Genomic DNA, 27,472 nt, shown 5'->3' on the forward strand with positions numbered 1-27,472 from the left:
TCTATAGAAATAGACACTTACCTGTCAGCATTGGTGCTGTTTCAGCACTCGTGCTGATATGCACGGCAAATGCAACCATTTTGCATTGACAGGTGAACAGCTGGGGGAAAACTCAAGTTCAGTTTGCGTCAGGGCGTCTGCATGGATGCAGGGTCAAAGGCCAAAGGCCTGGCACGCTACCTCACCTAACCAGCTAACCCTACCCACCACCTGCACAAAAAAACAGAAAACAAAACCAAAAAACACTGACCACTGGCGGGACCTAAACAAACCCTACCCAAAATATACCAGGATAGACCACCCCTATATAAAATAACCCTAGATACAACAGCAATTTATAAAATAGACCCCTGTTAAAAAAAAACAAATCTAAAAAATAAAGTGCAGTACCGTGTCTACACACCTGGTGGCGCTAGAGGCGCACCAAACCACCACCAGTCGACTAGCCATACATCAATTACTATATAAACCAAGTTTCGTACAGATAAAACACACCGTTGCAGATATATGGACAGTTAAGATTCGGCCAATCAGATGCCCTTTATGCAAATGAGGGTGGTTACTAATGAGGGTGAAAGTCGTTTTTACCTCCCTACCTAACCCTAACCCTAACTCTAACCCTAACCCTAACCCCCCACCCTAACCCTAACCTAACCCTAACCCTAACTAACTCTAACCCTAACCCTAACCCTAACCCTAACCAAGTCCCACCTCAAAAAAACACAAGTCCCACCCCAAAAAAAACACAAGTCCCAACCAAGTCCCACCCCAAAAAACACAAGTCCCACCCAAAAAAAAAACACAAGTCCCAACCAAGTCCCACCCCAAAAAAACACAAGTCCCACCCCAAAAAAAACACAAGTCCCAACCAAGTCCCACCCCAAAAAACACAAGTCCCACCCAAAAAAAAACACAAGTCCCACCCAAGTCCCACCCCAAAGAACACAAGTCCCACCCAAGTCCCAACCCAAAAAAACACAAGTCCCACCCAAGTGCCACCCCAAAAAAAAACACAAGTCCCACCCAAGTCCCACCCCAAAAAACACAAGTCCCACCCAAGTCCGACCCCAAAAAACACAAGTCCCACCCAAGTCCCAACCCAAAAAAACACAAGTCCCACCCAAGTGCCACCCAAAAAAAACAAGTCCCACCCCAAAAAAAAAAGTTCCAGCCAAGTACCACCCAAAAAAAAACACAAGTCCCACCCAAGTCCCACCACAAAAAAACACAAGTCTCACCCAAGTACCACCCAAAAAAAACACAAGTCCCTCCCCCCTAAGTACAGTATATTACAGGTCCCCCCCACATCCCCCCCCCAAAAAAACCCAGCTGTATAGAGAAAGTCAACCCCTAAAAAAAAACCCCCAGCTGTATAGAGAAAGTCAACCCCTAAAAAAAAAAACCCAGCTGTATAGAGAAAGTCAACCCCTAAAAAAAAAACCCCAGCTGTATAGAGAAAGTCAACCCCTAAAAAAAACCCCCCAGCTGTATAGAGAAAGTCAACCCCTAAAAAAAAAACCCCAGCTGTATAGAGAAAGTCAACCCCTATAATAAAAAAAAAAAAACCCAGCTGTATAGAGAAAGTCAACCCCTATAAAAAAAAAAAAAAAAAAACAGCTGTATAGAGAAAGTCAACCCCTAACCCTGATTAGGGAAAGTCAACCCCTAACCCTGATTTGGGAAAGTCAACCCCTAACCCTGATTAGGGAAAGTCAACCCCTAACCCTGATTAGGGAAAGTCAACCCCTAACCCTGATTTGGGAAAGTCAACCCCTAACCCTGATTTGGGAAAGTCAACCCCTAACCCTGATTTGGGAAAGTCAACCCCTAACCCTGATCTGGGAAAGTCAACCCCTAACCCTGATCTGGGAAAATCAACCCCTAACCCTGAAAAATAGGGGGGGCTCAACTCAAGGGGGGGCTCAAGTTCGCATTTTACCCTATTACCTAACCCTAACCCTAACCCTAACCCTAACCTAACCCTAACCCTAACCCTAACTCTAACCCTAACTCTAACCCTAACCCTAACCCTAACCCTAACCCTAACCCTAACCCTAACCCTAACCCTAACCCTACCCCTGGGGGACTCTACCCCTGGGGGACTCTACCCCTGGGGGACTCTACCCCTGGGGGACTCTACCCCTGGGGGACTCTACCCCTGGGGGACTCTACCCCTGGGGGACTCTACCCCTGGGGGACTCTACCCCTGGGGGACTCTACCCCTGGGGGACTCTACCCCTGGGGGACTCTACCCCTGGGGGACTCTACCCCTGGGGGACTCTACCCCTGGGGGACTCTACCCCTGGGGGACTCTACCCCTGGGGGACTCTACCCCTGGGGGACTCTACCCCTGGGGGACTCTACCCCTGGGGGACTCTACCCCTGGGGGACTCTACCCCTGGGGGACTCTACCCCTGGGGGACTCTACCCCTGGGGGACTCTACCCCTGGGGGACTCTACCCCTGGGGGACTCTACCCCTGGGGGACTCTACCCCTGGGGGACTCTACCCCTGGGGGACTCTACCCCTGGGGGACTCTACCCCTGGGGGACTCTACCCCTGGGACCTAAAAAAAAATACATACAATTAAAAGATACAAAATTAACACATTTAATTATTTTTCTCAAAACAAATTGTTACACACTTTTACAATAAAACCAAAATACATCAACAGCATAAATACAAAACATTAACATCTATACAAAAGGGTCATAAATAGGAGCATGAAGTTACACCTAAACTTAAGCAGGAATACAAAACTGTACAAATTGAAACCACTAAAAAGTTGAAAGTAGTATGAATAAAGAGGCAAAACAGGATGAGTGGTAGCTTGACGATGTGGAGCTGGAGAGAGTTGTGACCAAGGCAGATTGTGATAGAGGGAACCTCCACAGAGGAGATAACGGAGGGAACAGTTGGGGAGAATATGGCAGGAGGCCCCAACATGCTCACCAGGATGTACGGCCACAGCACAGTTGATAAAAGGATAGGTGGACCTTTGGTAAAAGGGCCAGGCAGAGCCCGGGGGACAACCAACTCAAATGGAGCCATTAGAGGTGGGGACCTAGGCAGAGCCGAGGCAAGACCACTGCACTGGAGGGCAAAGGCAGAACCATAGGGATGGAGGGACAAGGCATAGCCGTAGGATCAGAAGTCTGTGGTGCAACCAGGGTGATAACTGACCAAGGTGAAGCCAGAGGGACGAGGGAGCCCGATGCAGCTTGAAGGATGAAGGGCCATGGCGGAGATAATAGGTCAACAGAGTGAGGTTAAGTCCAAGGCTTGGCCTGAAACCAAGGGATAAACACCTAGACAGAGCTGGTGAACTGGAAGCCAAAGGCAGAACCAAGGTGCAAAGGGGGAAGGAACAATAGTTTTGGTTCAAGAAAAACTGCTGCTACATCCATCCATGTTTGAAGTTCCATTCTTCTGTCATGATGGTTGGAGCAAGGATGAGTTTGAACAGGATCTAGTTGTTACAGTAAAACTTTGTAAATAAAATCAAAATAATAAACACTTCGGAGATTAACACGCAGGAATAGACCTACTAACTTTAAAAATGGACAAGGAACTAAAAGTATATATACAGAGACTGGATGAGTGAGTCAATAAGGGCAGGTGGACACAATAGGTTGCCATGGACACAATAGATTGACAAAAAAAAATACTGGTTTTCATACCGTCATACAAAGATTTACAATACAAGAGGCATACAATATCGTGAAAGGTTTAAAATACAAAAGAGCTAACAAAGGCATTAAATTATTAAAGGCATCTTACTATCATTGCAAAGGGACAATCAGACAAAAAGGGTCATAATACAAAATAAGCATTAAGGGGGGGAAGGGACAAAGAAACAAGGCTTAAAGGGTACAAGTGGCCAAGCCATACATACAAAAACAAATGTTGTCAAATCAATATCATGAGTATGACATTACAAAAAAATAAAATAAAAGTAAAGAAATAAAAGTGCTACCGACAAAAACAATAGAAGGTATTAATACAGAAAAAAATGTGAAGGACAAAGGGACAAAGCTGCTTTACAGAGGGACGATTAAGGGGGGGGGGGGGGTGTTAGTAAACCCCAACAGGATGACCAGGATGCAGGGCCACGGCCGAGTTGATAGAAGGATAGGTGGAGCTTTAGTAAATGGGCCAGGCAGAGGTTTTTTTTTTTTTTTTTTTTTTTTTTTTTTTTTTACAGGGGAACCAGACTGAGATCGAGATCTCTTTTTCAGCTGAGCCCTGTGAACATGTAAACATATACAATATCACACAATAAAAAAATACAAACACGATAAAGACATCCAAATCAACGAAAACAAATCACAGACACATGAAACATCATATACATCCTCCAATACATTTTTTAAATGGGCCAGGGACATAAGATTGTTTATCTGAAGTTTGATCTGCAATTTGTTCCATATATAGGGGGCAAAAAAACTATATGCAGACCTACCCAGCTCTGTTGAGATTGATGGGGTCTTTGATGTAATCCACCTTACATTGGGATCTTGTTAAAATATTTGTATGTCTAATAAAAAGCAAAGAAGATATGTAAGGAGGTAATTTTAAAAGAAGAACTTTGTAAATAAGAAGGAGAGCATGTTTCTCACGTCTCACAGCAAGAGAGGTCCATGTGTTGGTATAAAATACAGTGATGAGTTTTATAGTTATTATCACCAGTGATAAACCTAATTGCACAATGATATATAGCATCCAAAAGTTTTAACCAGTTGGACAACCAACTCAGAACAGAAGACCCAAGGAGAGACCACTGCACTGGAGGGCAGAGGCAGAACCGTAGGAGAGTTGAGCCGGACAGAAGGAAGACCCCAGTGGGGCCAAAGGGTTGGAGGGACCAACAAACCAAAGTTTGATGGCTAATGAAGGATGAGTCAGAGGCCTGAAAGGAGCAAGCAGACACAGGGCCAAATTACTACATGGCACGGGAAGAAGAGGTGGGAGAGGAAGCCTTAATGATAGGCTTTATACTGGGTTGGAATATTCCAAAAAAAATCCAGCATGTACTCAATTTACTGACCATCAAACAAACAAACAAACAAACAAACAAACAAACAAACAAACAAACAAACAAACAAACAAACAAACAAACAAACAAACAAACAAACAAACAAACAAACAAACATAAAACGTTTCTGGTCCAAGAAAAAACTACTGCTACATCCATATTTAAATTATAAAAATGGACAAAGAAATAAAAGTATATATACATAGACTAAATTAACGAGTCAACAAGGGACAGGTGGCCAAAATATGTTGTCAAAAGCATACATAAACTCAAAGCGTAATACAAACCATAACTTAGACGGCACAAATTAAAAAGGGGAGCATAAATACAAATAAGAGACACAGACTTAAATTAAAAGGGGCACAAATCATGCAGACAGGTTTAACAGCATATTACAAAGCACACATCCACAATAACTAAAACAGAAGCGATTCAAGACAAGAAAAAAAAAAGTCTTGTCTAAAAAAAAAAAAAAGTCTAAAAAAAACAAAGCACAACAGTTGAAATGTAGAAAGCGTTTGTAAACACTGAAACATGCTTAGCTTCTCAATGGATGCAAAGGCATAAATACAAGCACTACAAAGGGAACAGAAACAAAGATTTGTAAGTATTACAAGTTTGAATGAATGCAAAGAACGTGATGAACACTAAGAAATCGGACAGGCAAACTTAGAAATTACAAGAGCATACATCTACAGTAACAGAAACGTCAAAAAAGACTGATTTAAATTTTTTTTTTTTAAAGCAGTAATGTGGAGGGCCTTGGTAAACAAGCAGACAAACATTTTAACAGATTGTTAACATTAATGTTAACATTTCAATGTAAGCCTTACTTTGTGGGGAGTGGAACAGAGTAGAATCAGAGGCTGCATTGCAAAATGGCCATTTTCACCAACAAAACTGTCGAGACATGGCTTAACCCAATTAAGATCTCAGTATGCAAAAAGGGAGACCAGGAGCAAATTTTCAATCAGTTTACCAAAAAGCTCTCCAGAGTTCAAAGAGCAAATGAGTGGAGCTAAATAATGAAGGCTTACCTAGGTGAAGTTTTCAGTAACAAGAGAGATCAAGGAACAGGACAAGAGCAGGATAAACTTCATTTCATAAAACTATTTTATAAAACTATATTTCCCAGTATTTGAGGAAACCTGCTTCATCTCCCCTCCTGGTTTTTGGTGTCATTGTGTCTTCTGGTCAAATTCTGGTCTCATTCAGACATAAGAAAAGTTGCTACATCTGGGATAAAGTCAGCATCTAAACTCTGAAATAGTCAGACAGCTGTAAACAGAAAAGGTGGTGTGTGTGAGGTGCAGGGAAGAAGAAAAAAAACTTAAGGGACTGCATAATTTACTGCTTGTGAAACAGGAGTAAAACATGTAAAAAAGCAATGTGCTACAAAAATGTATATCCATGTACCTTATCTGACGCCTTAAATGAACCTGTGCTGCTCAACCCTTCACAATTTAGGTCTACAAACAAGGAGGGATTCACACAACAGGCTGAGAATTCACCATAGTGTTAATGCTATAAGGGCACATTTATAACTTGCAGGGAACAACATAACACTTACAATAAAAGGGAAAAGCAGCATATGAAATACACTGAACATTTATACAAAAAAGGGAGGCAAATACATAAAACACATACATTTCCCAAAATGTGTGAAAGCTGCAAAAGACAAAAGAAACTCTTAAGGAATGGCAAAACATTGGCATAGGCCAGCTGCTAATAAACTGTTAACACCCTCAGTTATGCCACTAGAGCTGCAACAAATATGTATGTGGTACAATACATCTCAATCTTCATAACCTTGTAGCAAAGGAAAGTTTATAAGAACAGAACACATAGGAAATTTAACATGTACTGTAACTCTTAAATTTAGCCTATTACAAATATTACATACAGCACCATATTACTACAATCAGAGGATTGAAGGTATATATTCTTAAATATCATTCTATGCCATACCATAGAACAGATTTTTCGTTTAGTTTTTACAATTATATTTCATTTTAATACCAGACTAAAAGGACTGAAAACCTTGAAGCTGTTGACAGTTTATTTATAATGCCATAATGAAGCCGTAAGATAACAAAATAAACAACATTAAAACAACTTCTCACTCTCAATAATTCCTACCTTTAGTAGCTTCATTACTCTACAACTTCCATCACAGACAGACAATGCTGTAGAAGTTCAGCTAGTGGGTATTTATGCTCATGGACACAACCACTGACAGACATGCAAGCAACCAGAAATTAAGTTCACCAAATGGACAAACCTCAGTATTATAAGCTTTTTGAATGTACCCTAATAAAAAATAAAAATTAGATAACAACATATTTCACCATTACAAAGTCTTTCAATAAAAAAAAATCCTTTAATAAAAAAAAATCACCTTTAACCTCCAGTTTGGTTTCTCCCACCTCCCATGATGCACCACAGCAAAGATATAAAAGGCCATTTTAGTAGCAGCTCTGGTTTTTCAACTGGTTCAAGCAAGCTGTCAGATGGGTCCTCAAACGGACTAATTTTTGTTTGATTTTCCAACATAAAGCATGCTTTAACCAAACTTAACTGTTTTACATTTTATGTTGAAGTTGAAATTTTGCTGATTATCTGTTCTATATAAATATATAAAATGAAAAAAGGTAGGGAGATTATATTTTCTATATATGACATTTTGGGACATTCATCATACATTCAACAATGTACATTCATCATTTGGCTATTTTATATCCCAAGGCAATATGTTAATGTTATTTTTTTGTAAAACAGGTAAATTTGTGGCAGCGGTTTATAGTTTAGTTATTTAATTTTGTCATTACGTTTGTAAAGGCCCTATTGTGGTATTACGATTAAAATGCTGAAATTCATCTTATTTCCATATGTTCTGTTTTAACTGAGTCGGGCTGACGTTATGACACACGAGTTTACCTGCATCTCCAGACTCTCACCTGCTGCTTGTTCGTTGTTTTCTTTTTCTGTCAGGATTTGGATGAAAGATAGGTTGGAACATTATTTTAACTAATATATTTCTCAAACCATGTATAAACGTCATCTGTGGTTCTGCGGAGAAATCAGCTCATGTTTTTGCATAATGTATAGTTAATGCAAGCCAAACGTATCTGTTTTGAAATGTTCCTATTTGTGTCTTTATAAATTATGAAATATAGCACGAAAACATAAAATATTTTATTTAGTTATTTTTATTTTATTTTATTCACTCACATTTACTTTTCACTCTGTACATGCTACCCTTGGGAGAGATCATTAGGAAGCATGGCATTAGTTTTCACTGTTATGCTGATGATACTCAGCTCTATATTTCTTCGCACTCCGACAAAACGCACCAATTCACAAAATTAACGGAATGCATAGCTGATATAAAAATTTGGATTACTAGTAGTTTCCTACGATTTTAATTACTGGACAAAAAACGTCCTCACGTAATAACCTAGAATACTGTCTAACACTTGATGGCTGCTCTGTCAAGTCTTCATCGTTGGTTAGGAACCTGGGTGTGCTCTTTGATACCAATCTTTCATTTGAAAGTCACGTGTCTAGTATCTGTAAAACCGCATTTTTCCATCTTAAAAATATATCTAAATTACGTCACATGCTCTCATTGACAAATGCGGAACAATTAGTTCATGCGTTCATGACATCAAGGCTGGATTATTGTAATGCTCTACTGGGTGGTTGTCCTGCACGCTTAATAAACAAACTAAACGCAAGTTCTTACCAGAACCAGGAAGTATGACCATATTAGCCCAGTTCTGTCAACACTGCACTGGCTCCCTATTGAACATCGTATACATTTTTAAATATTGCTGATTACTTACAAAGCACTAAATGGTTTAGCTCCGCAGTACTTGAGCGAGCTCTTAACGCATTATAGTCCTTCACGTCTATTGCGATCTCAAAATTCTGGCCAGTTGAAAATACCTAGAATATCAAAATCGACTGCTGGCGGTAGATCCTTCTCCTATTTAGCACCAAAACTGTGGAACAGTCTTCCTACCACTGTCCAGGAAGCAGACACACTCTGTCAGTTTAAATCTAGACTAAAAACCCATCTCTTTTACCTGGCATTCATATAGAACATTATACTTTTCTATTATTTAATTCAGTTAAATAATTATTAGGCTGCATAGATTAGGTCAGCCGGAACCGGGGACACTTCCTATAACACCCGATGTACTCGTTACATCATAATAAGAATGGCATCTACGCTAATGTTAGTCTTTCTGTTTATTCCGAGGTTTACTGAAGTCAGCCAGATCCGGGCCGTATCCAGATCAGATGGTAGACCTGCGCCTGGACACGACGACAACGCATCCCTGAAGTGCAAGCCTCATCGGCCCTATGAAGGCCTCATCGACACGACAGCCATTGGCACTGATCCTCAACAAACTCGTCTCCATACCGGCGTGACTCCGACTTCCAACCAGAGGGAACTGGATAAATATTCTGAATGTTCTGATCCAATCTGACTTCTGACCTGTAATGCTGCCTGAATCATAATCATACACGGTTTGTTCGTTGGCCATAGGAGAACTGGCCCCCGACTGAGCCTGGTTTCTCCCAAGGTTTTTTTCTCCATTCTGTCCATTCTGTGGAGAGATAGAGGGTCTCATAAGGGCAGATGGAGAGAAGGAGGGTCTCATAAGAGCAGATGGAGAGAAGGAGGGTCTCATAAGGGCAGGTGGAGAGATGGAGGGTCTCGTAAGAGCAGGTGCGGTGAGTCAGGGTCTCGTAAGGGCAGGGCAGGTGGAGTGATGCAGGGTCTCATAAGAGCAGGTGGAGTGATGGAGGGTCTCATAAGAGCAGGTGGAGTGATGCAGGGTCTCATAAGAGCAGGTGGAGTGATGGAGGGTCTCATAAGAGCGGTTGGAGAGATGGAGCGTCTCATAAGGGCGGTTGGAGAGATGGAGCGTCTCATAAGGGCAGGTGGAGTGATGGAGGGTCTCATAAGGGCAGGTGGAGGGGGAATGGATCCTGGTAAGCGTTTTAGTGTCACAGTTGTACAAACAACGGCTTTCTTCTTCCACAAGGGGATTTGGCGTCATGCATTTGTTTCCAGGCAGAGAGATAAAGAATGCGACACACGTCTCCTGTAGAATTCAACCAATCAGATCGCGACTTCGAAAATCCTGAAGTGTTTCCAGAAAAATATGCCATATGCATCAGACGTTCAGCCAACAGTCCGTGGGCGTGACGTCTGAGGCTGAGATTAGTTTAGACCTGACTCTGAAGTAGGAGATTACAGTTTTTCTCGATTGCTTAAACAATATAACCAGGCTTTTGAACTAAAATTTCAAAACCATAATGCCATTTATCAAAAAGCACACCCATTTCTCTAAACTATAAACACTATTCCCTGTTTTGACACGAGTCAGATTTGTTGAACTGTCACTGCAAAACTCTACACACAAATCCCTTCATTTCTCATTGCCTACACCATGTTGTCATTTAGAAAGCACTAGCATTCAATATTGTTCATTCAAGTCAGCACAGCTTCAGCTCAGTTAGCACACAGTTACCCAGGTGGAAACACTAAGAGTCAAAATTGAACACACATCAATCAGATCCTTCATTAGATAGATAAAAGGGCCCAAATCAGTTTATTGAGTTTTGGAACAATGGATCTAGAAAGACATGAAGGAAGAGATCGAGGAGGGATAAGAAGGAGGAGGAAGGGCAAGGGCAAGAAGACAAGCAGTCTCAGATGAAATTCAAGCCACTCTAGTTGCCCATGTCTTTATCAATGGTATGACTATGAGGGAGACTGGGCTACGAGTAAGGCCAAATTTGAGTCGCTTTACCGTCGCCTCGAGAACCTTCAGGGAGTTGTGGTGGAGTTGAAACAAAATTCTATTACTGAATAAGAGACAAACATTTCCAATAGTCTTTGATGAGGTTTATTTTCTTGCAAGAAAAGGCCAGCAGTCGAACAGTCACACAGAGTGGCTGCAGAGCGTGACAGTGAAGCATCCTTTCTCCTTTATAGTCTTGACTCCCAGAATGTTATCTTTCTAGGCCAATGATGGTATTTCAACCATATGTGGAACATTCTTAGACTTAGACTTCTTAGACATATTGTATCCTTGAGTGGAGGCCCTCCTGTCACGTACCAACACTCTTTACCTGTGATGTGGAGTGCCCGTGTGAGCCACTGGAGGGCACTCTCTCCCTGCATTATGTTTCACCATGGACTCATTATGTTTAATTATGTTTCAGTGGTGTTTGATTATGGGTCATTGAGTTCCTTATTTAAGCCTGAGTGATTCCTGTGTCCGGTGCGAAGTCTCGTCACACTGTAAGCGTACATCTCTGAGCATTCTTCCCTGTTTGAGTATTCCGTGTTTCTCTGGACTCTTGACCCTTGCCTGCTTCTAGGACTGTGTATGAACCTGTGCTGCCTGCCTCGACCAAAGCCTGTTATCACCACGAGTTACTGGATTGCCCCTTGTTTAATTGTATGCCGGAGTTTATGTCTACTTGTGTGTGAGTTGAAATAAAGTGCTGCATATGGATCCGACTGCCTCTGTCCTTACGTTACATTACCATTCCAATACAATTACATATTAGAATAAGGTTTGTGTGTGCTGTTTTACTGTCATATGATGGTCACACACATCTTAAGTAAATATAAAAAAAAAAATTTGAGGAGAGAGTAAAAAAAAAAAACCCAGGAATTGTTTTTTGTTTTGTTGTGTGTGTGTTGTACTGTGTAGTACATGAATGAATAAAAATGTGCAAATGTATCCATTTCTTTGGTTCTTTAGTGTTCATCGTGTGAAAAGGTTTGTGAGGGGGGGAACCACAAGCAACATAACTTACCAGTTTTGGAAATGTTGTTTTGAATTTATTGCACCAGTGTGTTAGACTATCTCGTAGTGTGAGTGATTTTGAGGGCTTGTGTGTCCTGTCTGAGGGCAAAGTTTGGTTTTTCAGCAAGAGTGAATGGTTTTTTGTGTAGAGCTTCATTTTGACCTGAAAATAGGATGTTTGGGGAATTGGGTGAGACGTGTTTACAGTTTTGAGAATACAAGGCATAGTTTCAAGAAATGTGTTTAAGCAATCGAGAAAAACTGTAATTAGTTCTTCCAAAAGGAGTTCCTAGAACTAAAATCGTTCCTAGTTCCTGTGGTGTGAACACGCCGAAATCCAGGAACTTACGCCAATAGCTCTAGGAACTTGCTTCCTTCAAGTTTAGCACACAACATCTGTCAGCTCAGCGCGTTCTCTCACTCGAGCATGTGGATATTGTTTTTCTTAACATGAACATGTGAAACAATATAAACACGATAGCCATATGCTGACTCAAGTGTATACGTTCTGTACGATAACTGGCACAGTCTGCTATATTCGTTTTTTTTTCCCGTTGGCGTTACTTGAGCTTAATACTGAGAAATGTTCCTAGACTGAATATGAATTGTGAGCTTGGGTAAAAGCTTTAATCCAGGAAAGAGGATAAGCGTTCTGCTCTTGGCTATGCTGATAGAATTAACTCAAAACGGTAAGAGAGGAGAACTGGGTTAGGGTTAGGGTTAGGTTAGGGTGTCTGATAAGATTAACTTTATTCAGTTCTTTTTCGACAAGGCATGAAACAACTTTAGGCTCAGCTAAGCCAGTTTTTTGCTGCATAGAAAGAACGCTTTGAGAAAGTCCAGAAAAAAAAAAGTATCTACAAAATTTGAATCAGCTGACGTTATATCTTAAGGTTTTCTTTTAGTTGAATACATTAAACAATATGTGTTAACAAAAAATATAAAGAACAAAAGCATTTATATGCATTTCTGTAAAATGTATAGACATCTTATGGCTCGTTTCCCCTGAGTGATACAGTACAGTACAGTACAGTACGGTACGGTTTGGGTTGGAAAACCATGAATCGGCTAGCGTTTCCACTGCCAACAGTACTTGATAGGCGTGGTGTAGCCTATACCGGAAAGAAGCGGTCGACATCATTTTTGCGCAAAGAAGCGAAATTCTGCAAATGGAACAGCGCGTTATTGAAAGCGTCACTTAGCTCGCTCTGCTGCTCCGGTTATCTCTGTGTGTACATTTTAGGCAACAATAAAACGAAATATGTTATAAAACACTACACTGCCTCTTTTTGTTTTCATTTAAAGAAATATTAAACATTATAGCCAGCCACACAAATGTGGTTCAGGCAACTCGTATTGATTATATTCACTGCATTTATCTAACCCAGCCTATTTATAACAAAACGAAATATTTAACACAACTCTTTTCGTTTAAATTTGAAAAATATTAGACTTATTAATATGGTTCAGGCAATATGTGCATTTGTACTCTGATCATCTTCACTGTAATAAAATAAAAAATGACAAAACTAAACTGTCTCTTTTTGTTAAATTTCAGTTTTAACAATAATAGCCATTATAAAAGTATAAGTAAAAAGTACAAGAAGCTATACAATAAGAAATAAAGCAAACAATTCAGTCAAACATATAAGGTCAGCGCTCTAGTCTAACATTACAACGGTAAGGTTAAATAGCCTAAATATAAAGTTATGAAATTTCACTTAGCCCTCAGGCAAATCGATTGGCCAGGGAACAAATGATAGATTTTCAAGACCAAAGATCGATCGTTAGGTCTACACAAGACGAATTATATCTCATGTTTAACCACTACAGAGACATCAGAGTCGGCGTCAAACGCCAGAAGGACTAGCCGAGGAAAAGCTGTTCCAGGCGGGGTACATGAGCGCCGAGCGCCCGGTGATCGCCTGGATCTTACAACCTGGATCAAATTTTCATAAATCTTTATAAATAAACCACAGATTTGAGCTTAAAACAACTACATTCTCGCCTGAAAAACTCTTAAAATGACATTTCGTGACACTGTAACAGTAGTATTATATTCCAACTGTATATAAAAAAAATGGCGCTTCTTATGTTGTCATTCCCCTTCTAGCATGCACAAGTGAAGATTCTCTGTCAACCAATCAACGTTCTGCAGTGAATCTAGCTCCACCCTTTAGTACCGTACCACTGTGCTAGGTACCCCAACGGAAGGGTACCCAAAAAGTGGTACGGTCTCATAATTACCATACTGTACTCAGTGGACGTGGTGAGTGGAAACGAGCAATTATTAAAATGATCATCCTTGGCAGTTAATAATTACAAATATCTCTTTTCTGACTAATTCTTAACTGTAATGCATTCTAAATATCAGCTAGATAATTATGGCTAGTGAAGAAAGACTTTAATAAAATAGTTTGGTAAAGACACACTGACACAATCTGCTCACACCGAATCATGATAGTAAGTTCAGAACACATAATACCACAAGATTATTTATTTAGAATCATATTTAGAGCAATAACATGAATTTAGGACAGGGTTAGGGTTAGGTTAGGGTTAGAAATAAATCTGTCAGTTTTACTCTATGATTTTATTTTATTTTTATACCAGAAAAACACACACAGATGTTTATGATAAAGAGTGAGTTATTTTCTGACAGCACAAGAATCTTCAGTCTTCAGATTCCCAGTGCGTCTTCAGTCACATGACCTCCCAACAGGAGGTTCCCGTCACACACACACTGAGACAGGCCATCCGCTGAACACACACACACACACACACACACACACACACACACACACACACACACACACACACACACACACACACACACACACACATCCAAACTCAATCAACAGTCATCGAAAACATGTACAGCACTGACTCACACAGAATCTTTGTCAATGTTTGTAAAGTACTTTAATTTTCTGTAAACATCAATCACTGAATGAACGAACGAACAAACAAACGAACAAACGAACAAACGTTTTAAAAGTCTCACGTTTCTGAGAGCGGATCCACGCCTCCGCCTTCATGGCCACAAACTGTTAATTAAGTTAATTATATATTATATATTATCATATATTATATATATGCTATATATTATAGCGACGTCACGCTATAAGACAGGCGCAGTCGCAGACATAGGCGCAGTCACAGACACAGTCGCTGACGTCACGCTATAAGACAGGCGCAGTCGCAGACGCAGTCGCAGACGCAGTCGCAGACGCAGTCGCAGACGCAGTCGCAGACGTCACGCTATAAGACAGGCGCAGTCACAGACGTCACGCTATAATACAGGCGCAGTCGCAGACATCAAGCTATAAGACAGGCGCAGTCACAGACGTCACGCTATAAGACAGGCGCAGTCACAGACGTCACGCTATAAGACAAGCGCAGTCGCAGACGTCACGCTATAAGACAGGCGCAGACGCAGGCGCAGTTGCAGACGCCAAGCTATAAGACAGGCACAGTCGCAGACGTCACGCTATAAGACAGGCGCAGTCACAGACGTCACGCTATAATACAGGCGCAGTCGCAGACATCAAGCTATAAGACAGGCGCAGTCACAGACGTCACGCTATAAGACAGGCGCAGTCACAGACGTCACGCTATAAGACAGGCGCAGTCACAGACGTCACGCTATAAGACAGGCGCAGTCACAGACGTCACGCTATAATACAGGCGCAGTCGCAGACATCAAGCTATAAGACAGGCGCAGTCACAGACGTCACGCTATAAGACAGGCGCAGTCGCAGACATAGGCGCAGTCACAGACACAGTCGCTGACGTCACGCTATAAGACAGGCGCAGTCGCAGACGCAGTCGCAGACGCAGTCGCAGACGTCACGCTATAAGACAGGCGCAGTCACAGACGTCACGCTATAATACAGGCGCAGTCGCAGACATCAAGCTATAAGACAGGCGCAGTCACAGACGTCACGCTATAAGACAGGCGCAGTCACAGACGTCACGCTATAAGACAAGCGCAGTCGCAGACGTCACGCTATAAGACAGGCGCAGACGCAGGCGCAGTTGCAGACGCCAAGCTATAAGACAGGCACAGTCGCAGACGTCACGCTATAAGACAGGCGCAGTCACAGACGTCACGCTATAATACAGGCGCAGTCGCAGACATCAAGCTATAAGACAGGCGCAGTCGCAGACGTCACGCTATAAGACAGGCGCAGTCGCAGACGTCACGCTATAATACAGGCGCAGTCGCAGACATCAAGCTATAAGACAGGCGCAGTCACAGACGTCACGCTATAAGACAGGCGCAGTCACAGACGTCACGCTATAATACAGTCGCAGTCGCAGACGTCACGCTATAATACAGGCGCAGTCGCAGACGTCACGCTATAATACAGGCGCTGTCGCAGACGTCACATATAAGACAGGCGCAGTCGTAGACGTCACGCTATAAGACAGGCGCAGTAGCAGACGTCACGCTATAAGACAGGCGCAGTCGCAGACGTCACGCTATAAGACAGGCGCAGTCACAGACAGGCGCAGTTGCAGACGCAGGCGCAGTCGCAGACGCAGGTGCAGTCGCAGACGCAGGCGCAGTCACGCCATAATATATATTATATATTATATATTATACATTATATATTATATATATATGCATGCGCGGGCGCAGGCGCAGTCGCAGACGTCACGCTATAAGACAGACGCAGACGTCACGCTATAAGACAGGCGCAGTCGCAGACGTCACGCAATAAGACAGGCGCAGTCGCAGACGCAGGTGCAGTCGCAGACAGGCGCAGTCGCAGACGTCACGCTATAAGACAGACGCAGTCGCAGACGTCACGTTATAAGACAGGCGCAGTCGCAGACGTCACGCTATAAGACAGGCGCAGTCACAGACGCAGGCGCAGTCGCAGACTCAGGCGCAGTCGCAGACATAAGCGCAGTCACAGACGTCACGCTATAAGACAGGCGCAGTCACAGACAGGCGCAGTCACAGACAGGCGCAGTCGCAGACTCAGGCGCAGGCGCAGACGCAGTATAAGACAGGCGCAGTCGCAGACGTCACGCTATAAGACAGGCACAGTCGCAGACAGGCGCAGTCGCGCTATAATATATATTATATATTATATATTATTATATATTATATATTATTTACACGCTATATATTATAGCGACGTCACGCTATAAGACAGGCGCAGTCGCAGACGCAGTCGCAGACGTCAAGCTATAAGACAGGCGCAGTCGCAGACGTCACGCTATAAGACAGGCGCAGTCGCAGACGTCACGCTATAAGACAGGCGCAGACGCAGGCGCAGTCGCAGACGTCACGCTATAAGACAGGCGCAGACGCAGGCGCAGTCGCAGACGTCAAGCTATAAGACAGGCGCAGTCGCAGACGTCATGCTATAAGACAGGCGCAGTCGCAGACATAGGCGCAGTCACAGACGCAGTCACTGACGTCACGCTATAAGACAGGCACAGTCGCAGACGCAGTCGCAGACGTCACGCTTTAAGACAGGCGCAGACGTCACACTATAAGACAGGCGCAGTCGCAGACGCAGGCGCAGACTCAGGCGCAGTCGCAGACATAAGCGCAGTCACAGACGTCACGCTATAAGACAGGCGCAGTCACAGACAGGCGCAGTCGCAGACTCAGGCGCAGTCGCAGACGCAGTCGCAGACGTCACGCTATAAGACAGGCACAGTCGCAGACGCAGGTGCAGTCGCAGACAGGCGCAGTCGCAGACGTCACGCTATAAGACAGACGCAGTCGCAGACGTCACGCTATAAGACAGGCGCAGTCGCAGACGTCACGCTATAAGACAGGCGCAGGCGCAGTCGCAGACTCAGGCGCAGTCGCAGACATAAGCGCAGTCACAGACGTCACGCTATAAGACAGGCGCAGGCGCAGTCGCAGACTCAGGCGCAGTCGCAGACATAAGCGCAGTCACAGACAGGCGCAGTCGCAGACTCAGGCGCAGACGCAGTCGCAGACGCAGTATAAGACAGGCGCAGTCGCAGACGTCACGCTATAAGACAGGCGCAGTCGCAGACAGGCGCAGTCGCAGACGCAGGCGCAGTCGCGCTATAATATATATTATATATTATATATTATATATTATTTACACGCTATATATTATATGCGACAGACATCACGCTATAAGACAGGCGCAGACGCAGACGTCACGCTATAAGACAGGCGCAGTCGCAGACGCAGTCGCATATATAATTATATATTATATATTATTATATATTATATATACGCTATATATTATAGCGACGTCACGCTATAAGACAGGCGCAGTCGCAGACATAGGCGCAGTCACAGACGCAGTCGCTGACGTCACGCTATAAGACAGACGCAGACGTCACGCTTTAAGACAGGCGCAGACGTCACGCTTTAAGACAGGCGCAGACGTCACGCTATAAGACAGGCGCAGTCACAGACGTAACGCTATAATACAGGCGCAGTCACAGACGCAGTCACAGACGTCACGCTATAAGACAGACGCAGACGTCACGCTTTAAGACAGGCGCAGACGTCACGCTATAAGACAGGCGCAGTCACAGACGTCACGCTATAATACAGGCGCAGTCGCAGACATCAAGCTATAAGACAGGCGCAGTCGCAGACGTCGTCGCTGACGTCACGCTATAAGACGCAGTCACAGACGCAGTTGCTGACGTCACGCTATAAGACAGACGCAGACGTCACGCTTTAAGACAGGTGCAGACGTCACGCTATAAGACAGGCGCAGTCACAGACGTCACGCTATAATACAGGCGCAGTCACAGACGCAGTCACAGACGTCACGCTATAATACAGGCGCAGTCGCAGACATCAAGCTATAAGACAGGCGCAGTCGCAGACGTCGTCGCTGACGTCACGCTATAAGACGCAGTCACAGACGCAGTTGCTGACGTCACGCTATAAGACAGACGCAGACGTCACGCTTTAAGACAGGCGCAGACGTCACGCTATAAGACAGGCGCAGTCACAGACGTCACGCTATAATACAGGCGCAGTCGCAGACATCAAGCTATAAGACAGGCGCAGTCGCAGACGTCACGCTATAAGACAGGCGCAGTCGCAGACGCAGTCGCATATATAATTATATATTATATATTATTATATATTATACATACGCTATATATTATAGCGACGTCACAGGCGCAGTCGCAGACATAGGCGCAGTCACAGACGCAGTCGCTGACGTCACGCTATAAGACAGACGCAGTCGCAGACGTCACGCTATAAGACAGACGTCGCGCTTTAAGACAGGCGCAGTCGCTGACGTCACGCTATAAGACAGACGCAGTCGCAGACGTCACGCTATAAGACAGACGTCGCGCTTTAAGACAGGCGCAGACGTCACGCTATAAGACAGGCGCAGTCGCAGACGTCACGCTATAAGGCAGTCGCAGACGCAGGCGCAGTCGCAGACATAAGCGCAGTCAAAGACGTAACGCTATAAGACAGGCGCAGTCACAGACAGGCGCAGTCGCAGACTCAGGCGCAGTCACAGACGCAGTCGCAGACATCACGTTATAAGACAGGCGCAGACGCAGGTGCAGTCGCAGACAGGCGCAGTCGCAGACGTCACGCTATAAGACAGGCGCAGTCGCAGACGCAGGTGCAGTCGCTGACTCAGGCGCAGTCGCAGACATAAGCGTAGTCACAGACGTCACGCTATAAGACAGGCGCAGTCACAGACAGGCGCAGTCGCAGACTCAGGCGCAGTCACAGACAGGCGCAGTCGCAGACTCAGGCGCAGTCACAGACGCAGTCGCAGACGCAGTATAAGACAGGCGCAGTCGCAGACGTCACGCTATAAGACAGGCACAGTCGCAGACAGGCGCAGTCGCAGACGCAGGCGCAGTCACGCTATAATATATATTATATATTATATATTATTATATATTATATATTATTTACACGCTATATATTATAGCGACGTCACGCTATAAGACAGGCGCAGTCGCAGACGTCAAGCTATAAGACAGGCGCAGTCACAGACGTCACGCTATAAGACAGGCGAAGCGTCCTCATTGGGCGTGACGTCACGCAGGGCTCACTGGTAGGCTGCTGCAGTTGCCGCAGGGCAGCCAATGAGCACGCTTATACAGCCTGCTATGGTCTGCTGGCTCCCGCACTGCGTTGACAATAAATACAAAATTAAGGATCATTTTTTGGCTTCAGATCTCGAGAAAAGACAACTTTGCCCGTAGTGTAAGTGCAACTTACGCAATACGAGAGAACCTCTCGTAAGAGAACTGGGGGAAAGGTCCGGAGTATCTGACCGCCAGGAAGAGTCTATTTTCAAAGAGGGATACATTTTTTCTAGAAAAAAAACCAAAACATAATTTAGAAACTAATCCTCTTGTTCCCTGGGTCTCACATCATACTTTCAGTAAAGGGTGGTCTTTAAGTAGCATCCAAGGGACCCCATAGGCCTTCACGGCTGCCCTCAACTGTAAGTAAAAAAAAGCTGGAGCTCTGCAGGTTAAATTGAATGGAAAGTTATTCAACGTAATGAAGGCCCTTATCTCTCATTATATCACCCAAGGAGTGAATCCCTTTGTCGTACCAATGTCGACTCTGGTCAAACTTTATTGGGCGCTTTCCAATTAGCAAACCATCGTTATTAAAGATAGGAGAGTAGGAATTCCAATTAGGACGGATATCACAAACTTTTTCTGCTGCTCTCCAGACCGACAGAACGTGTCACACTAAAGGACTGAAATGGAGTGTACATCTTTTAGAGGAATATTAGCAAATAAAACTTCATCTAGCTTCAGAGGAAGAACCCGATTTCCCTCCAGACAACAGCTAAGCAGGGGACATAGTGTAAAAGCCCAGTGATAAAGCTTAAAATTGGGAAGTGAAAGTCCACCAGCGAATCTATCTTGTTGCACCGTGAAAAGTTTAAGACGAGAACTTTGCCATTCCATAAAAATTTGGTAATTATGCTCTGTAAACCTATCCCAAAAACGAGAAGGGGGAGGCAAGGGCAGCATTGAACTCACAAAGTTAATTCGAGGGAGTACATTCATTTTCATAATTGAGATCTGTGATCTAAGAGGATTTGGAAGTGATGACCAATTATCCAGTGTTGTATGAAATTTTAGACAGGATGCCCTCATAGTTTGTTATAATTATATACTGCAATGAAGCACCAATCATAATGCCCAAATATTTATATTGTTTAACCACTGGTATACCTGAGGATAGTGCTGTGTTTCTCATTGTGTCATTCAGTGGAAGAAGTGCCTTTTTGTCCAGTTTATTCTATATCCGGAAAGCTCGCTGAAGCTCCCAAAGATTGCAAATTGTATAATATCCAAGATAAACATTTCTAGTAATTGTGGAGTTAATTCTCATACTGTATTTTCAGAAAGTTTTGGAATATATCCTCTCCCCAAATGTGTCATTAATAAAACACAATAAAAATAATTTAATGAGAAGGCTTATATTAACCTATTAAAATTTAGTTCACATCTACCTTGTAAATATATTTTTTGCTATTTTATTAAAAAGGTTACAATTACAACAACAATTACAATTTAAACAATATTTCAAGTGTAATCTTTCTTAGTAAAAAGTATACATTTTATCATACGTATTTCAAAGTTAAGGATTCATTAGTTTGAATATTGGAACTGTCATAAAGTTTTTCTTTCTTCAAAGCAGACCAGGAGACATTGGGATCACGTTCAAACAGAAGAGTTTCTTTATTTGAGCGCGGCTGCAGTGCTTCCAACATAATCTAAAGTATATAAATCTACATGGTGTCTTATAGGCATTTTAGGAGGAGGGACTTTTGAAGGTGGAGACAAATTCAAACAAAGCATGTAAATGAGTACACAGATTAAGGAACCCGCCCCAGACCGGCAGTCTCAATTTAATCAGCATAACCACTCAAATGCATATGTGCTAATCTAATCAGCCAAACGATTCAACGTCTGGACTGTGGCTCTTGCTCCAAGAGCCATTGAAGAAAATAGGTTAGCGTCTCCGTGATCTGACTCATTTAACTTACAAAGGAAAAACAGGTCGGGCAGGAATATCTTGCTGTAAACTCAATAATCACTTTCTCAGTTTATATACTATCTAAATTAAAACCTCAAAAGCTAAAATCAGTATTCTTCACCATGATGTTATGTAAGGAAGCATATCTGAAATAGATTCTTAAATTTGTAATCCTTCAGTCCCCCGTTTGATAGTTCTTAAAAACTCTCACAAAATACAAATTTAGACACTTAAAAGTTATACTTGTAACTTGTGTAAGTTACAGGCACATAGCAAGTTCATTCATGTAACATGTGATAGTTACAGGCACATAGCATGTTCAATCTTGTAACGTGTGTGATAGTTACAGGTACATAGCATGATCTGTGTTGTTCATCTGTAATTGCATGTTGACACAGAAACAAACATGCAATTAGGGTCCGTGAATTCTCTGCGTTGTGTTTTTTTTTTTTTTTATGGTTGGAACTCATTTTCTCGTGAACAAGTTTCTGAACCATGAAGAATTATCTTCAGTCATCTGGTGTGTAATTTTGTTGAAAGATCAAGATTGCTTATTGGTTAACCCGACATTACCCCGGTGCAGCACTCATGTAATGGTGCAGGCTTGTAGTCTTGATCATGTTGAATGGATGACGGAAGGTTTCTTATGTGAGTCTCTGCATTGTGTATTTTTCTTCTGTGTTGGTTGGCTCGGCAGTGGGTCTAGTTGTTTTCTTGAGGTTGTGGCTTCATATGCAGGTGAGGAGGTCTTTGCATATGGATCTCGGGACAGCCATCAAGTGGTATCTGCACAGAGGAAGAAAGAAAACAAAAGACGACAAAGAGCAGTATTTGTCCAAACACTAGGGTTGTAGCAGTAGTTGTTTAAACACTAGGGTTGTAGCGTTTTCAGAGTCTGCTGTTGTTGTTTAATTCTTTCCCTATTTCTTAATTGATTTGACACCTATGGACCAGTGAGGTAAGGATGGACTAAATGGGGAAAGGCCTATAAGGTAGTGTCTTCACCCTGGGTTCACCCCCGACGCCTGTTGCGTTCAGTTCTTCCCAGGGCACCTCACTTGTCCGTGTGTCCTATCCTGTCCCTGTAGATGGGGGAAACAACTGTACAGTGTGTGAGAAAATTGGCACATTTCCATTCTCCAGTGAAACATCAGTCCTAATAAACATCATTAACAGAGGATGGTTGTCTGACTGTAATGTTCTGCAGTATAACATTTAAGGCTGTGAGTATACTGAATGTCCCCCAAACAAAGGCTGTGACAGTCAATAAGTCTTTCATCTTTGTTGTAAGTTACTGGGGAGATTAAGCAATCACAGCCCAAATGGTTAACACCTCAAAAAGCTTACCCACGAGTCCAATGACGAGGGGAGGGGTTGCTTCAAAGTAGCAAACAAATGTAGTAAAAGCTGCATAACATTGTTAACTTGTCTTAAGTTATTTTTGTTTTTTCGACATTCTTTTCCAAAATGTCCGTGCTTGCCACAGTAAGAACAACTGGCTTCTCTAGGACATTTGCGTTTCTGTTTCTCTGAATTGACCTTAAAAGAAACTGCTGCAATTCTTACTCTCTCTTTGACATCAGAATCTCTTTCCCAAATAGCTAAACTTTCTAGGTTACTTCTGAGAGTTCTTTTAGCCCACGTAATATCTAGGAATGGCAAGGCTGTTCTGTACTCAGCTACAAGACCATCTGCCCAAATTCGGATTAGAGCTCCTTTGTCAGCTAACACACTTTCGGAATCATCCACTATTCCACTGTACGTTACAGCTATCTGACAGAACCTCTCTGTGTACTCACAAACAGTTTCACCCTTCTTCTGTACACAATTGGTAATTTTTGACCAATCGATTTTGGGTCCTAAGATATTCTTTAGGATTTTCAAAACACCCTCTCTCAAATCACCTTTACTGGCATGTTGTAGTTCGGAAGTAACAGCAGACTCAAAATTGTTGAATTAAGATTCAGTTAGAATTTGTGACATCAGCTGTGTGACTTCCGGCAACGACATGTCGTAAAGACGCATTTTACTGATCAATGCTCTTCTAAATTCAGAAAAATGTGTGCGTGCTGAGGGTAAGCTCTGGGATAGTCTCTCTACATCTTTAGGATCTAAAGATGTTTTGGCAACAGTTTGCATTTCTACAACAGAAGAGTTGGGTTCACTTTCAGTTCCTGATTGGGCTCATCAGTTACTGATTGGATGGCTACATCTGTTTCAAAGAAAGCTTTTAAGTCAGGATAATTGTTATCAGGCTGACTAACTTCTTCCACATCAGTTTTTTCTGCATCTTTGTTGCGGTTTACTTTCTTAGTCACAGAAGATAATCTAGAACGGAGCTCTTTGATCTGTTTCTCTAGCTCTGAGTTGCGCTTAGACTGTTCTGTAGCTAGTGTTAACCCTCTAGGCGCCACAGTCGAGTTTACTCGACAAGATGCGGCACTGAATAAAACGGCCGATTGTGTCTAATAGGGTGTCAAATTTCGTTCGATCTCCCCTGCACTAGATGGCAGACATGTCATACTTCATCCCCGACTCAAAAAAACGTCATGCTTCTATACAAAATCTTCGAGCTAGAGCGCATTGAATCAGTGCGAACAAAAGCGGAGATAGTGTAAGAGTGAGCCATTTTATCAGAGCAATATTGTCAACGTTAGCGAGTATTTGCATTAGATTATTATCATTATCATTATTATTATTCATATTATTATTATTATTATTATCTAATGGCATCAAAGCTTACCCGAAATGAAGTTTTGGGTCTTCTATTCGCGGACCCTGATTCTGAAGGGGAATATCTGCCTTCAGAAGATGACGGTGATTCTGAAAGTGAAAGTGTCCTACACCAAGCACAAACGGTGAATCCTTTGCCCAATACAGATAATCCTTTGCCCAATGTCAGTGGTGGGAACAATGTTTCCCGGGGTCGGAGTGTTCACATCGAAGCTAGCAGGCGTGTTAGTGTTGTGGGGAACGAGGCGGGAGATTTTTACCGCGCTGACCGCGTGCCTCTCCGCAATCGCGGCGACAGTATTGTGGTCGAGACTTCGTCTAATCCCACTGGTTATGTTAGACGAGGTCGAAGTATTCGTAGGACAGTTAGGGGGCAACGTGGAGGCAGGGTGGGGAGTCAAAATGACAATGACAGTAGTCCGAGCTGTGCACACTCGGCGCGCGCGCGAGGCAGATCTGGCCGCGCCCGCGCTGCTCGTAGCAGGAGCAGAGGCGGTGTGACACGCGGCAGAGGGGCTATTATGCATAGTCTATCGCAAGCTGATGGGAATGCCGGCTTTGAGTATTTTGCCAATGAGGATGAGTACCAAAGTTGGATCACTCCCTTTGATCAGCCAATTGGATATCTGGGGGAAAGAGAACTCTCCAATGCCAATTCGCCCCTAGATTTTCTATCACTCTTTCTCTCTGATGATTTCTGGAATTTACTTGTAAATGAGACAAATCGCTATGCCCATCAGTTTTTAGCCTCCCATCAACTCCAGCCACACTCCAGATTTCATCAATGGTCTGATGTAACTCTCAGTGAAATGAAAGCTTTCTTTTCTCTGCATTTGAGTATGGGTCTGGTAGAGAAGTCAGAGTTGGAGGATTATTGGGCCGCATATCGGCCAACAGCAACACCTGGATTTGGCAAGGTGATGTGCAGGAATAGATTTGAGATGATTTTGTCTTTCCTTCACTTCACTAATAATGAGGAGTGTGTTGACAGGGGTCAGCCAGGGTATGACAGGCTATTCAAAATCCGTCCAATCATCAATTTGGTCATCCCCCGGTTTTCAGCAGTGTATGGTCCATCTAAGCAGCTGTCATTAGATGAAATGACCATTGCATTCAAAGGGAAATCAACCCTAAAAATGTACAACCCAAACAAACCAGACAAATATGGCTACAAAGTATTTGTTCTTAGTGAAGCCAAGTCAGGCTATGTGCTACAGTGGTCCATGTACACTGGACAAAGTAGGCCTAATGCAAGCGATTTCGGTGCTACACACCTTATTGTCCGTGAGCTGATGGCCCCGTACACAGGGAAAGGGCATGAGGTGTACATGGACAGCTATTACACCTCGCCAGCCATAGCAGATGAGCTGGCAAGCAATGATTCGGGTTTGTGTGGGACTGTCAGCAGTAAGAGGAAGGGGATGCCAAAGGGCCTCACCCGTGAACAGTTACCGTTGAGCAAGGGAGATGACCCAGTCTTCATGAGGAAGGGGAAAATGCTAGCTTGTGCGTGGCATGATACAAAGCGCCTCACAATGCTCTCTACACTGCATTCCAACGCATGTGTCAGAAAGCGCATCAGGACCAAACACACTGATAGTGGCTATAGGGAGATAAATAGGCCTGTTTGTGTTGATGACTACAATTCTTTCATGGGGGGTGTTGACACAGCAGACCAGAGAATGAAGACCTACCTCTTTCCTCATAGGTCAAGGAAATGGTACAACAGGATTTTCAATGCCATTCTCAGTGTAAGCATAGTGAATGCCCACATCATTTACTGCCGCTGCACTGCTGCTCCTCACAAGCCCCTGAAAGTCTTCGTGCAGGATGTCATCACTGCTTTACTGGAAGGCTTCTCCAGGAAAGAGAGCAACAAAGGCCGAAAGTCGTCCTCACTGGGAGACTTGCCACAGAGACTCACTGAGCGCCACTTTATCTGCCAGGCTGATGGTTACCCAGATTGTGTAGTTTGTTCTGATCGGACCCGCCCTAAAGGTCGCCGTCAGACAAAATACATGTGCAGGCAGTGTGGGGTGGGCCTTTGTGTTGTGCCTTGCAATGAGAGGTACCACACCATGAAACACTACAAGAAATGTCACCTGGATGGATAGGGAGTCATTATCTATACAGCAAAAGGCCTGCTACATAAAGTTTTTTTTTTTTTTGTCTGCCTTTTTTTTTTTTTTTTTTTACACTGTTGATTTACTATCTATTTCCCTGACCATTTAGTAGTGTACAATATGTGTTCTTTTTTGTGTTCATGTCCTTGTGATGTGTGCATCTTTGTCAGCTTAAAAAAAAAACCCCAAAAAAACATAAAAACCACAAAAAAAAAAAAAAAAATACTAACATTGTCTCTCGTCTGTCTCTCGTCTTGTCTCGTCATCTCACTCATGATCTGTGCCTTGCCGTGGCGAGTGAGCTTTTGAACTAAACAGGTCTTGTCTACTTGTGTTTGTGTGTCATATGAATAATATATATGTGCCCCATACATGGAATCAGAGTGCCTACTGTATGTAGTAAATGGAAAAATCTCTACAGCAAAAGGCCAGCCGTTACATGCATTCGGTTTGTTTCTACCATTTATTAGTAATGATTTACACAGTTTGTTTTCTACTTACTATTTACCTGAGCATTCAGTATTGTGCAATATAGCATACAGAAGGTGAGGAACATTTTGGGGGGAAAGAAGTGCTGCATTTTATCATTTAAACATGTGACTTTTCATGAAAATTCTATAATCCAAGATGGCCGCCACCATATGACGTCATAATATGCAAATTAGATGGGAAAACGTAATCTCTACATAAACTTTGGGTCATCCTTAATAATTCTCTAATTTACAGAAAGTCTCTATCTT

Source organism: Rutilus rutilus (genome assembly GCF_951802725.1).
Source record: "Rutilus rutilus genome assembly, chromosome: 17".
Taxonomy (NCBI): Eukaryota; Metazoa; Chordata; class Actinopteri; order Cypriniformes; family Leuciscidae; genus Rutilus; species Rutilus rutilus.